This window comes from Vombatus ursinus, unplaced genomic scaffold (assembly GCF_900497805.2).
Source record: "Vombatus ursinus unplaced genomic scaffold, bare-nosed wombat genome assembly UNPS02014847.1, whole genome shotgun sequence".
Lineage (NCBI taxonomy): Eukaryota > Metazoa > Chordata > Mammalia > Diprotodontia > Vombatidae > Vombatus > Vombatus ursinus.
This window is the reverse complement of record NW_020954625.1, coordinates 15,067,940-15,080,656: the sequence shown is the minus strand read 5'-3', so window position 1 is coordinate 15,080,656 and position 12,717 is coordinate 15,067,940. Positions and strand designations below refer to the sequence as shown.

General features: G+C 47.2%; 1 protein-coding gene across 3 annotated transcripts in view; it reads right to left on the bottom strand.

Annotated features, from left to right (window-relative positions):
- SLC16A9 (solute carrier family 16 member 9) overlaps positions 1-5,355 on the bottom strand; it is a 46,479-nt gene extending 41,124 nt beyond the window's left edge. The window contains exon 1 of one of the 3 annotated variants that reach the window (XM_027840523.1): positions 5,280-5,355. The gene's annotated coding sequence lies outside the window, so the exon portion shown is untranslated. Of the gene's footprint in view, positions 1-4,426; positions 4,488-5,271 lie in introns of those variants that run through there. The other 2 variants (XM_027840525.1, XM_027840524.1) reach the window with 2 other exon arrangements.
- Positions 5,356-12,717: the final 7,362 nt, after the last annotated feature.

The following is a 12,717-nucleotide window of genomic DNA, read 5'->3' as shown; positions in this document are numbered from 1 at the left end:
CCCAGTGAGGAAGTAGCTACTACTTCCTAAGGCAGCTCATTCTCCTTTCTTTTTTGTTTGTTTGTTTGTTTTGTTTTTAAGGTGCAATGTATCTTTTGTTTCTATGACAAGGAGACAGCCTCTGAAGTCAGGGTGATTATGTTTTACCAGAACTTTTCAAAAAAAGGGATTCTTAGCTTATGGTTCATGAACCCTCAAAGGCTCTGTGGATAGATTTCAGGGGGTTCATGAACATTTTTGATTCCTTCATCTGATTGTCACGTGGCATGAGTTTGAGGTCCTTTACCATCCTCTCCATCTCTCCAACACGGCAATGGCCTTCCTAAAACACGTGAGCCGGAATGGAACCCAATGATCCAATGGGGTCTAACTAGGGCAGAGGCCAGGCCCACTTCCAAATGTGTCACAGTGCTAATAGCCACAGCCTTCAGAGGGAAAACAATTTCAAATGTACCTGGTGGCCAATTAACACTGCTAAAGCTTTAGATGATTTTGGTGAGTGGCCAGCTGTCCCCAATTGACCCCAAGAGTGTTGCTTCCTTTCCTTGGGACACAAATTAAGACACACACCTAGCTCTTTTGTCCCTGTGTCCATCAAGAGCTCATTTTCCAGCTCTTTTGTTGAAAATAAATGAAAGAGATAGACAGAGGGAAGTCAGATAAGGTTGTTGATCCTTACTTAGATCCCAATCATTCCAATTCTTCCCACAAATATCTACTCCCATGTTACTTTGAACCTCTTCCCTAATCCACATTGACAGCACAAGTGGACCAAAAATACCTACCCCATGACCTCAGAGATCTTCTCTCTGGACCTATCCCAGAGCATCATTTATTTATCAAAGGGCTTTCTATTGGGAGAATGGCTACATACAGTCTTAGAATATGTTGGGGGGGGAGGAGAAAAATTAGGCTGGGGGAGCTGGGATTCAAAACAGTTTCTGAGTTGAAAGTGAACATGCAGTCCAACATGTCATTTTACAGATAAGGAAACTGAAGTCCAGAGACATTAAATGACTTGATTAAGATCCAACAGTGATTTATTAGCAGAGCCAGGACTAGAACTCAGGTCCTGTGACTACCAGCTTGTCCAGTGTCCCCACTCTGCCTTCTTTATTAGGCCCTGAAAAAAATGAAGCTTTCTCTGTTCAAATTAATCTGACCTGTTTGTCATCTCCTGAATATAACATTCCACTTCCCACCCTAGGCATTTGCACAGACTGCAGTCCTCCCCCCCCCACCCCCTACCCCCACCTCACATCTACTGTACATCTCCGTCTCTACCTTTGAGAATCCCTAACTTCTCCCAAAACTCAGCTCAAGTGCTTCCTCCTATAAGAGACCTTTCCTGTCACCATCCCCACCACCAACTTGTTACTGCTCTCCCATGGCCCCTCAAAACTGCATATTCTTTACTTCATCTGTATTATCTGTGGCCATGGGGATGCAAGTTTGTTGAAAGCAAGGACTTTATTTTTTTTATCCTCAGCACCTCATACAGTGCTTGTCACACACAGCAAGTGCTTAATAATTGTGTATTGGCTTTAAGAATATATAGGAAGTATCAGGGACATCAGAGCTAGAGATAGCACCAGAATTAAATACTATCTATAGGACAGAAAATGGACAAGTCAGCAAGCTCTCCTCACTGTTTCCTAGGGACACAATATTTCCCACTATTTCCAGGCTTTCATTAATACTTACCTATATCCTATCAAACATTGAAGGTCTGCCTCCTTTGTAAATACAGCCCGGCCATTGCCAGTTTGCTGAGACCTTTCCCCTCTAACTCCATTTATGTTTACTCAGAGCAGTAACTGGGATGTTATGACCAGGGCTTTGCCTCAGGTGAAGAATATTTAAAAGGTACAGGCAGTACTAGAAGTTCTGCTCCATAGAAACAACTGAAGGTATCACCTAATTAGCAAAAATCATTAAAATAGGAAGCTCCAGTGGTTTCCTCCCCTAAGCAGACACACCCCTGTGAGCTCCTTCTCAGCCGTTACACTCTGCTGCCTGCAGTGGTCAACCCAGCAGGGGCCTCATGGTATCTGAGGCCACTCTTTCTCCTCCTTCCTCTTCTCATGTTTGTGCCAATGACATTGGGTGCAAAAGTTACTAGTCATGACTGCGTATCTACTCTCAGCATTGAACTATTCAGTACTTTACTGTATGAGACGATACTGGTCCAGATAAGGAACCAGCAAGGAAGCATGTGTCTGCCATCCATTGACTGGCCTAGCTAAGTCTGGAGAGACTCTGCACCAGATTAGTCAAGGGATGAGGAGTTTTCAGTTTTAGAAATTTACAAGGTTGTCTAACCAATGGTAGATGAGTGTTTGGATCCCCAAAGCAGAGCAAGAAATAGGTACTGGACCTATGATGACATTGGTAGAGGGAACTCTCAGATGAGCAAACTACCTGCACCAATGCAGGTCAGTGCCTTCTCTGCAATTTGTGTTAGAGACTTGGCCAGAAGTCCCATTAAGCATGAGACTTGGAAGGGAGGTGCCCCAGCCAGCAATCACAAGTGGGACTTCAGCCCAGGTCTTCCTGACAGCTTAACTTTAAAATTCAATTCTCTTCCAGCCTTGCCTATTTGAAATGCTAAGCTGCCTGTGGGTAGGGGGCCAAATAATTTTTTCTCTTTGTATTCTTTCTCAAAGTATCTCAAAGCTTTCTTCCTCCATGGAATGTAAGTTCTTTGAGGAGAGGGTCCATTTTCCATTCTGTGTTTGTGTACTTAGTGCCCAGTAGGACACAGTAAGTGCTTACCAAATGTCCACTGGATTGAATGGATTAGATTGCAAGTACTATGCTCAATAAATGTTATGTAGAAACCATGGATCCAAATCCTTTTTTAGGTGCAAACCTGGGGTTTTCTCAGGAGGAGGTAAAATGACTTGCCCATGGTCAACTAACTTGTAAGGGTCAGAGCAAAGCTTGGACTTTGGTCTTCGAATTTCCAAGGACAGCTCTATACCCACAATGCCACACTGCTGATCAGCTGATCCCAAAAGCTTATAAATGTGATTCCTAACTTTCACATCTTTGAAGAGAGGATGGAGTCGCTGACATTTGCACAACAACAACAACAACAACAACAAAGACAACTTGCAGATTGACCAAAAAAAAGAGGGATGGAGAGGGTCCTTCTAAGAACGCTTCCCTTGCCGGTTGTTTTGTTTTTTTTTTTAAACATTTTGAATTTGAGCTACATGTTGAACTCACATCTCTGAGTGACTATTGGGCGTTTGGAACTAGATGTCCCACAGACGTGGCAAATTCAACATGCCTCCAACTCAACTCATTATCATCCTTCATATGGAGGGCACCACGTCCTAGTCACCCAAGTTCTAAACTTTTTGTCATCCTGGACTCCTCACTCACCCTCACCCTACAGATGCAATCTGTGCCAAGCCTTGTGGTTTTTAGCTTCATAACACCTATTCTCACAAAGGTGCCGTGCTGGTGCAGGTCCTAATCACCTCACACCTGCTAGTTGGCCATACCTTTTTCTCTCCCTCATGTCTCCCCTCTCCCTTCTCTCCACTCCATCCTCCACTTAACTATCAAAGTCGCCTTCTCAAAGTACAGATCTGTCCACGTCACTGTCCTACTCCCTAAACTCCAGTGGCTCACTATTACCCTCAGCATCAAAATATAAAATCGTCTGTCCTTCATAACCTGTCCTTCCTCCCACACACACACACACACACACACACACACTTTTCTAGTCTTCTTGCACTTTTCACATCTCCTATACTCTACAATATAGTGACACTGGTATCTCTGCTGGTCCTCACCTAAGACACTCCATCTCTCAACTAAGGGCCTTCGTAATGACGGTCCCCTAAGTCTGGAATGCTGGCCTTCCTCACCTCATCCTCTTGGCTTGCCTGATTCCAGCTAAGACAGCTCAAACCCCACCTTCTTCAGGAGGATTTTCCCAGTCCCTCCCCTCTCCAATGCCTTCTCTCTGATATACTTTCCATTTACACTGAAGAGATCGTGTACATGTACAGTTATTTGCATGATGGCAGAAACTGGGTTTTTGCCTTTGTATCCCCAGTCCTTAGCACAATGCCAGGCATACCGTAGATGCTTAATAAAATGCCTGTTGGATAATTAAGGAACTTGTCTCCTTTTCCTTTCCCCTTCTCTCACCTTCCCCCAGTCTTTCTTCAGACTCTATTGTACGGGGCGGGGGGCGGGGGGCAGGGGTTGGGGTTTCCTCAGTTTCACCGAACTCCAATCCTCTGTCCATCACTTGGCACCCGAGAACTGGGTAGTGACGTTGCCGAAGCGCTTTTTTTTAATACCTTCAGGTACTAGAAGTTGCTCTTAACCACATCCTATGGGGACCGCTGGGCCAGAAGCCAAGGCTACCTAACGCGAGCCAAAAACCGAAGGAATCAAAGCTTACTTTCCCGGAGTTGGTAGATCTCGCCTGCCGGTTGCTTGAGTTTCCACAGCGAAACCCAAACTCTCCCGCAAGCTGCCTCTCAGGCGAGAGCCTAGGTTGGACCAGGTGGTGCTGAACCTGGCTCAGTGATGCTGAACAGCCGCCAGGCTTCCCCTTGCACCCCGGTCCTGGGGCCGGTGTGCAGCCCCGCTCCCAGCAGAGCGCCTCGGCTTCCTCCTCGTTCCCATTCTGCACAGCCTCCAAGCAAGCGGGGAGCTGCTGTCCGGGACCCCGCTGCACTCCGCGAGTGCTCTAGTCCGGCAGCACCTCCTTCCCTTCCCCGCAGCCCAGGGGGCTCGGTGTTACTGCCACGCGAAGGGAGGCCTCCACGCTTCTGGGTAGGACACAACCTTAGAAACAACACAACCTGAAACCGCCCGGCTTCTCAGGGTCCCAAGGAGGACGTCCAAACTCTCTGATATACTTTCCGTTTACACTGAAGCTACCCGCGGAGCCCCGGAGTTACAGCTCTCCCTTACTTCTGGCAAGGGTTGAAAAGAGAGCCCCAAGGAACTAATCGCGCGCGCACGCATACACAGAAACACGCATAGACACACTCACTCACGCGCACCCCCCCCCCACACACACAGAGGCACACACATCCCCAGCGAGCGAGCTAGGAAGCGGTTCCAAGCAGCTGTTCGGCGGCCGGTGACAGCCTTGAACCGCCCCCCGCTCCTGCTCGGAACCCTAGCGCACGGGAGCCAGAGCGGGCAGGAAGCACGGCCGGAGAGTGGCCGTGGCCGTGGCCGTGGCCGCGGGCGCGCAAACCCTGCCCCCCGCCCCCGCCGCTCTCCCACTCTCACCCCTTTACCTGGCGGCGCTCCGGGGCTAGGGATCCTGCTCCGGGAGCGGGGGGCGCAGCTAGCCCGGGGGGGCGTCCTGTCCGCCCGCCGGCGGCGGCTCGCTGGCTCTCCCACTGGTGGCCCCGCGGCCCAGGGCGCTGCTATTTATCCCCGCCGCCGCCGCCGCAGCCGCAGCCGCCGCAGGGCGATTGGGCAATGACCCGGCTCGAGCCGCGCAGCCCCGGCCCCGCAGGGGAGCCGCCGCCCTCCGGCCAGGCCGAGCGCGTAGCCCGTGGTGGCGGCCACATGGAGCAGCTGGCCCGCCCCCTCCTCCCTGTCGCCCCAGGGCCACCACCTCCTCCTCCCTCTCTTCCTCCTCCTCCCTGTCTTCCTCCTCCTTCTCCTCCCTCCTCCTCCCTGTCTTCCTCCTCCTCCTCCTCCTCCTCCCCAGCCCCCCTCCCCCTCCCCCTCCTGCCGCCGGGGACGCCGCCACTCCTCCCGGCCAAGTTCTCTCCCCCTGCTCTCCTTCTCCCTCCTGTGCGGGGCACCGAGGCCAGTCTGAACCGGTTGTGGCTGAGCGAGCGGCGGCGGGGGAAGGAGGAGGAGGAGGAGGAGGAGGAGGAGGAGGAGGAGGAGGAGAGGGAGGCGGCGAGGCTGGTGGTGGGGGCGCTCGCTCGTTTGCTAGCTCGCTGGCTCCGCTCGCTTGTCTCCCTGCCGGGCGCCTGGGGTCGGGGACAGACGGAGGGAGGCTGGCCGAAGAGTCGTCGGGGCTGCGGGCACGGCCGCGGAGGGAGCCAGCTCTCCCGGGCAACCCCGCTGCTTGCGAGTGGAGCTGAGCGCTTAGGAAGTTGGGTTCAAATGCCACCGCTGACACTCACTAGCTGTGTGACTCTGGACCAATCTCCTTAACCTTCGTGAGCCTCTGTTTCCCCGTCTATAAAGTGGGAGAAATTACGATCGTAGTAGCTACCTCCGAGGGCCGTGCTAAGGGGGAAATGAGTTTATGGATGGAACAAGATGGTGCACATTTTAACTTGATTTTATTTAAAGGGGGAAAAAAGTGATCTATAAATGCCAGGAGAGGAGGGGTGAGAGGAGAGCCAGTCTTCGATCCTGGAAGGCGTGTTTCTGAACACACACTGTGTGACCCTGGGGAAATCACAACTTCTCTGTGCCCAGACACAATACCTTTGAGTGGACAGTTTCCTTTCTACAAATCAAGTCCACAAGTAATGTGTTAAATACCTACTAGTTGCCAGGCACACGCTATGCACCAAGGCAAATACATTCCTTGCTCTTAGGAAGCTCCGGGTCTAATGGGGATCGCAAGTTCCCTGTTCCAAAGAAATCACAAGTCTACCCCCGCCCCCAAGCAGATGTTAATGTTAGCCATTAGGAAACAACCCAACTTTATCAGCTCATTATCCTTAACAAGAATAGCTCCCGTCTACAAAGTGCCTTGAGGTCTGAGTTTTGAGAACCATTATCGGGGTCCAATCCTCTCATTTTACAGACTGGAAAGTTAAGGCCTATAAAAGGACCTAAACCACACAGCCTACAAGTCCACAAACTGGGAATCAAAGCCCCAGGGTCTCACATTTGGGTGCAGTGGAAAAAGCATTGGCTTTGGGGTGACGTACTGGAATTTGAGAAAGTTGCTCCCCTGCCAGGGCCACAGTTTCCCTTTCTGTAAAATTAAGGGATCCAAAGTCAGCTCCATGATCCTTTCCAGATCAAAACTGTATGATCCCAAAGTGCTTCTCTGTAAACCGTATAGAGAAGTGGAAGATAAAAAAAAATAGTGTGTTCATTTTACCAAGGAGGAAACTGGGGGAGCAAAAGCGAGGGAGATGGTTTGGAACTTGTTAGAGTCACAGACTTTGACTCCAGGAATGGCCCACAGATCACTCCAGGGGGGTTGACTAAATGCTTAGGTGGTATGTTTGACTCACAGATCTTAGGGTGAAGGGGAGGATGTTTGGGTTAGAATAGAAAAAAGTTAAGGAGCCAAAGTGGGACCCCAAGGGATAGTGGGATTGCAGAAGAGAAAGCCAAGCTCACTTTATGTCCCTCCTGTTCACAAGTGTCCTCCCTATTGTCCTGACTCTCCCTGTTTGTCCAGTCCCCCGACAAAAAACCACAAGCCAGAGAGATGTCTTTGCATGGCCTGCCCCATCCCCAAGTCCTAGGAAACTAGCCCTGGAAAGGGCCTTATCTGGCTCAACACACTTATTTTACAGGTTGGGAAACTGAGGTCCAGAGAAGAGAAGTGTTGAAACCCAGAGTGAAACTAGTTTAAGGAAGCCTGTTAAGAATCCCCAGGGAATGAAGGACAAAGAGTCTATGGTCAAATGGAAGTCAGTGCTTCAGTAAGGCACAGAAGGAGGGGAAGAAGTGGGTTTTCTGTCTCATTTCTGTCTTCAGAGCAGGACAGCTCTGAAGGTTGTAAAAGTTGAAAGCATCAGGACCCAGGAGGAGGGGAGAGGCTTACTCAGCGGGAAGTGAGAGTGACTGCAGAAGAATGCTTATTTATTCATAGATTCAAGGCTGGCAGGGACCTCAAGGAGAAGGGGCAAAAACTGTTAAGTCTGAGCAGTTGGTAATGTCAGTGACTCGAGGGGAGCTTTTGACTACTACCTAGCAAAACTGCTTAGTGGATAGGTTGGGTTTAGACAGAGGAAGACCTGGGCTCAAATCTCAATCTGCCACAATCTACCAATGCAAACACAGACGAGTCTCTGAAATCAGAGGCTTGAGTGGCCTCTGACTCTTGTTCACTTCTAGAGCTATCCTGCTAGAAAGTTTCTTTTAAATGGGAGGCCAAATTTATACACAGAAGATACAATAACATCAAGTTACAGTAACTATTTCTTGAGCACCTAGTACCTACCAAGCATGCTGGTGGCTGAAAGAGATACAAAGTTTAGATAAGGCAAGATCTTGAAGATGCCTCTTGCCCACAGAACTCAGAGTCTAACCCTGTGTGACACAATATTTCGTGAGAAGTACATTTAGAGGGGAGAGAAGAAGGCTGTACTTAGGGGACCGAAATATCATTGCCAATTGGGTAATGGAAAAGGACAAGCCCCTGGGTGAGATACAAAGTCTAGATGAGATCAGGTCCTGCCTTCAAGGAGTTTACAATCTAGAACGATAATAGGCTGATAGTTAAAGGTGGAGGGATTTTAGAAATCATTTAACGGGGAAATTAAACACCACCCCAGCTATGACATACATTATATATTAGTGCATTAGAGATACAAAGCTAAGTACTGAGGTACAGTGGAAAGAGCACTGGCTCTATATGGAAGAGGTTTTAGGTTCAATACCTGTCCCTGATACTTACAACTTGTGTGACCCTGAGCAAGTCCCTTGACTCCTTGGGCCTCAGTTTCCTTATCTGTAAAATGAGGGAGTAAGACCTGAAGGCCTCTGAGGACTCTTCTGCCTCTATGTTGGTTGGTTGAGGAGTGAGGGGGATAGCTGGAGGGGGATGAGTGGAGGCAGGGGAATCATAGAAGGCTTCCCAGAGATGGCACTTTGGTTCACCTTTAATGGATGAGTAGGAATCCCAGAATCCCAGAATCGATTTTAGAAGCAGCCTAGTTTAGCACACACCTCACTCAAGAATCCCCTTTACAACAAATTCAGCCAAGGGAGCTCCTAGTTTTTTGCTCCAACCTGTTCGACTTCTCTTTCAGCCCTCTATGCCCTGGTTTTCCACTAAGCTGTGCTGTGCTGGCTCCTCCTCTTCCCCACTCTAGGACTCAGTTTTCCCATCTCTAGAAGGAGATTCGAATAGACATCTCTGGTTGCTTCTAGCTCTAAATTTTATGACCTATAAAGTGGTGGGGACAGGGGAGGAGGGAAGAGAATAACAGTTTAAACAAAACTGAGCTTAATCAAATAATCAAATTTGTATTTGAATACAATCAATCAGAGGATCTTAAAAGGGAGACCATTGGGTTCATACCTGAGCAGGAACCCCCCTTACAATGGACCCAACAAGTGAGACGGACCAAAGATCCTAGCGAGGGAGAGTCCATGATGCTTTTGTAATAACTAACTAATGGTTAGGAGGAGGAATGTACTTTCCCTTGCCACCTCAAATGGTGGTTGTGATGATCAAAAGAAATAATAACATGTGAAAGGGCTTTTAAAATTGCAAAATTCTATCTGAATATGTCTTTGTTATGTTACAGATTATGAAGGTAAGCATCACCCCTCGTGTTTAAGTCATTTCTTCCTCCTTCATCCCACATCACTTTTCTTTCTTCCACTCCTTCCCAATGCTTTTGTTTTGGTAGAGTACGGTTTGATTTCCATCCCCTCCTAGAAAAGAGGAAAGTCCCAAGATTCAAGAGAGGAAAGGTAACTGAAAAAAGTGGACCAGTGATGTCCTCACTTACTTCAATCTATCGGTGGTCCTGTCTTTCCCCCGGTCTCCCACATTTGAAGCTTTGGGTTTATTTTTCACTTCCCTTGCCCTTGCCCAACATGTCCAAACAACTACCAAGTTTTGTCAGTTCCACCTCTGTGATATCTTTGGCACCTGTCCTCTCTGCCTCACTGCCACCACCTTAGTGAGACCCTCAGTGTCACCCAACCAAGCTTATTCCAACAGCTTCTTATCTTTCCTGACCTCTCTGAGGAGCTAGATGGTGCTGTGGATAAAGTCCAGGACTAGAAGTCAGAAAGAACTGAATTCAAATTCTACTTCAAATCCCTATTAGTTGTATCACCCTGGGCAAATCATTAACCTTTATCAGCCTCAGTTTCCTCAATTGTAAAATAGAGATCATCATAGCATCTAGCTCACAGGATTATTATAAGAACCAAATGAGATAATATAGGAAAGTGCTATGCAAATCTTTCAACTCTGTGTTTGTGTTCTTGGGTCTTTTTGTTTGTTTGTTTGTTTTGTTTTGTTCTGTCATTTGCACCCTCATCCAACTGCCAGAACAATTTTCTTTCATTAAGATCTGGTCCTGTTACCCCCCTGCTCACAAATCTTCAGTGCCTCTCTATTGCCTCCCAAATGAATTTCAACCTTCTTTGTCCGGCATTCCAGGTTTTTCACAATCTGGCTTAACCCACTTTTCCAGGCTTCTTTCATATTGCTCCTCTCTGTGCATGGTATGGTATTCACAGAAAATCACAGTCTTTTTCTCTGTCCCCAAAAATGCTGTGCTGTGCTACCTATGGGTCTTTGCTCGTACTAGTCCGTATAACTAGAAGGTCTTTTCTCTCCCTCTACATTGATTGAATTAGTACCTAGACTTTAAAATCTAATTCAAAGGCTATCTGTTCCAAGAAGCCTCCCCTAGTTTTTCTATTCTCTATCTCTGACCTACATTGCCTTTCACTGATTCACTCATCATTTATTTTTGTATTTTATCAACAACTGTTTTAGTGGTTCCCTGGAGTCTGGGAGACCTGGGTTTAAATCCTGGCTCTTCGGCTTTCTACTTATATAAGACTCTGGGCAAGGCTCTTATCCTCTCTGTGCCTCAGGCTTCTCATCTGTATAATAGGGAGGTTTACACCAATAGTACCCACCTCACAAGGTCCAATGAGATCATCTATGGAAAGCACTTTGCAAACTTTCAGATGGGTTGCACATATGTGAATTACTATTATCTCTGCACTAGACTGTAAACTCTAGGATGGCAGGGACTCTGTTTTAACTGACCTTTGCATTTTTCCCAGCTTACAGCACAGTGCTCTACATGCAGTAGAAACATAGTAAATACTCTGTGAATGAACGAAGGAATGAATGAAATGTGAAGGATAGGACTGATTACTGGGAAACAAATAGCATTATGATGTTGGGAAGAAAGATTTTTGAGCAATGTTGCCTGTGGCAACAATAAAGTCACTCCTTAGATTCACCCCTTTGTACTTTCTGTCCAGGTGCCTTTCTGCGCACCAGGTGTTCATGATTCCATGTTAAGAAACACCCCATGAACTGACCAGCCTCAGCCTCTACAGTTCCCTTGGTACTTAATTCAGTGGCTCAGAGATCATCCATGATTATCAAGAGAAAGTTTATTGCTTGGATGAACACCTGCTGAAATCCCCTGCTGAGAAGCTGATTTTCAAGAGCGGCTCACAGTCCTAGGAATTCCAGTTCTGGAGGTGTTAGCTACTGCTACTGATGTGCATCAGGACAAGAAACTAGACCTCTCCAAACCTCGATTGCTTCATCTGTAAAATAAGGCAATTGAACCAGATCAGCTCTAAAATCCCTCATGACACTAGGTTTTGTGATTTACTGACTGAATCCATCCTTGTACGCTGCATCTCCAGCCTTACCTTTGCAGTCTGTCCCCAAGCCCCCTCCCTTCTCACTGTCGCTTCTGTGAATCCATAAATTCCTGCAAGGCTTATCTAACCCATCCCTCTCATTTGGCAGGTGAGAAAACTGAGTCCCAAACAGGTAAGTGTTTGACCAAACTCACATCCAGCAGATAACAGAGCCAGGCAGAGGGTGCTGGTAAATGCTTAACTACCAGATCTAAAATAACAAGAACAGCAACAGCTCAGGACCCTGAAAGTTTAAACTGCATTATGAACATTTTCTCCTTCCTGTTCTCAAGTCTAGACAATCAAAAAATAATAAATCAGATTGTTATTTGTAGCATGTGTGGATTTCTGAGGTATAGTTGTTCACACTGAAAGTTTAGCAATTGGTTCTCAGGAACAGGTCCGAGCTGGCTCCAACATACTCCTAGAGCCTGAGGTCAAACCCAGACTCTCTCATTCCAATCCTAATCTTCTAAGCTTCTTATCCTTTCTGTGCCTCAGGCTTCTCATCTGTAGAATAGGGGGATTTATACCAATAGTACCCACCTCACGGGGCAAGTGAGATCACGTATGGGTTTACAAACTTTCAGATGGACTGTGTATATGTAAATTATTATCTATTATCTTTCTGTCTCTTATATACATATTATATTTTAACATTATATATTATTATAAACAAACTCCAGCATGGTGGGGACCACTTCACCAAAGGATGTTAGGGATCATCTCCTCCAACCTTCTCATCCTACATATGAAGAAATTGAGTCTCAGACAAATTAAGGGACCCACCCCAGGTCATAATAATGGCAGAAATTCATCAGCATCTTAAAATCTGCAAAGCATTTAGGAACACAGATTTCTAACTGGAAAGGAGATCCTCTACTCCAAGCCTTCATTGTAAAAACGAAGAAACTGCTGCCTAGAGAATTAAATGCCTCACCCAAGGTGCCACAAATAGTAAACAACAGAGACAGAATTCGAAACCGGGTTGCCTGAGCCAGACTGTCCCAACGATCTCTCACTTTGCAAACTCCATCCCAGTTACGGCTCACAACAACCGCTGTGTATAAGTAGACAGTACCATCCCCATTTTATCAACAGGGAAACTGAGAATCAGGGAGATGAAGAACCTTATCAGGGATCACACAATTGGTGTCAAAG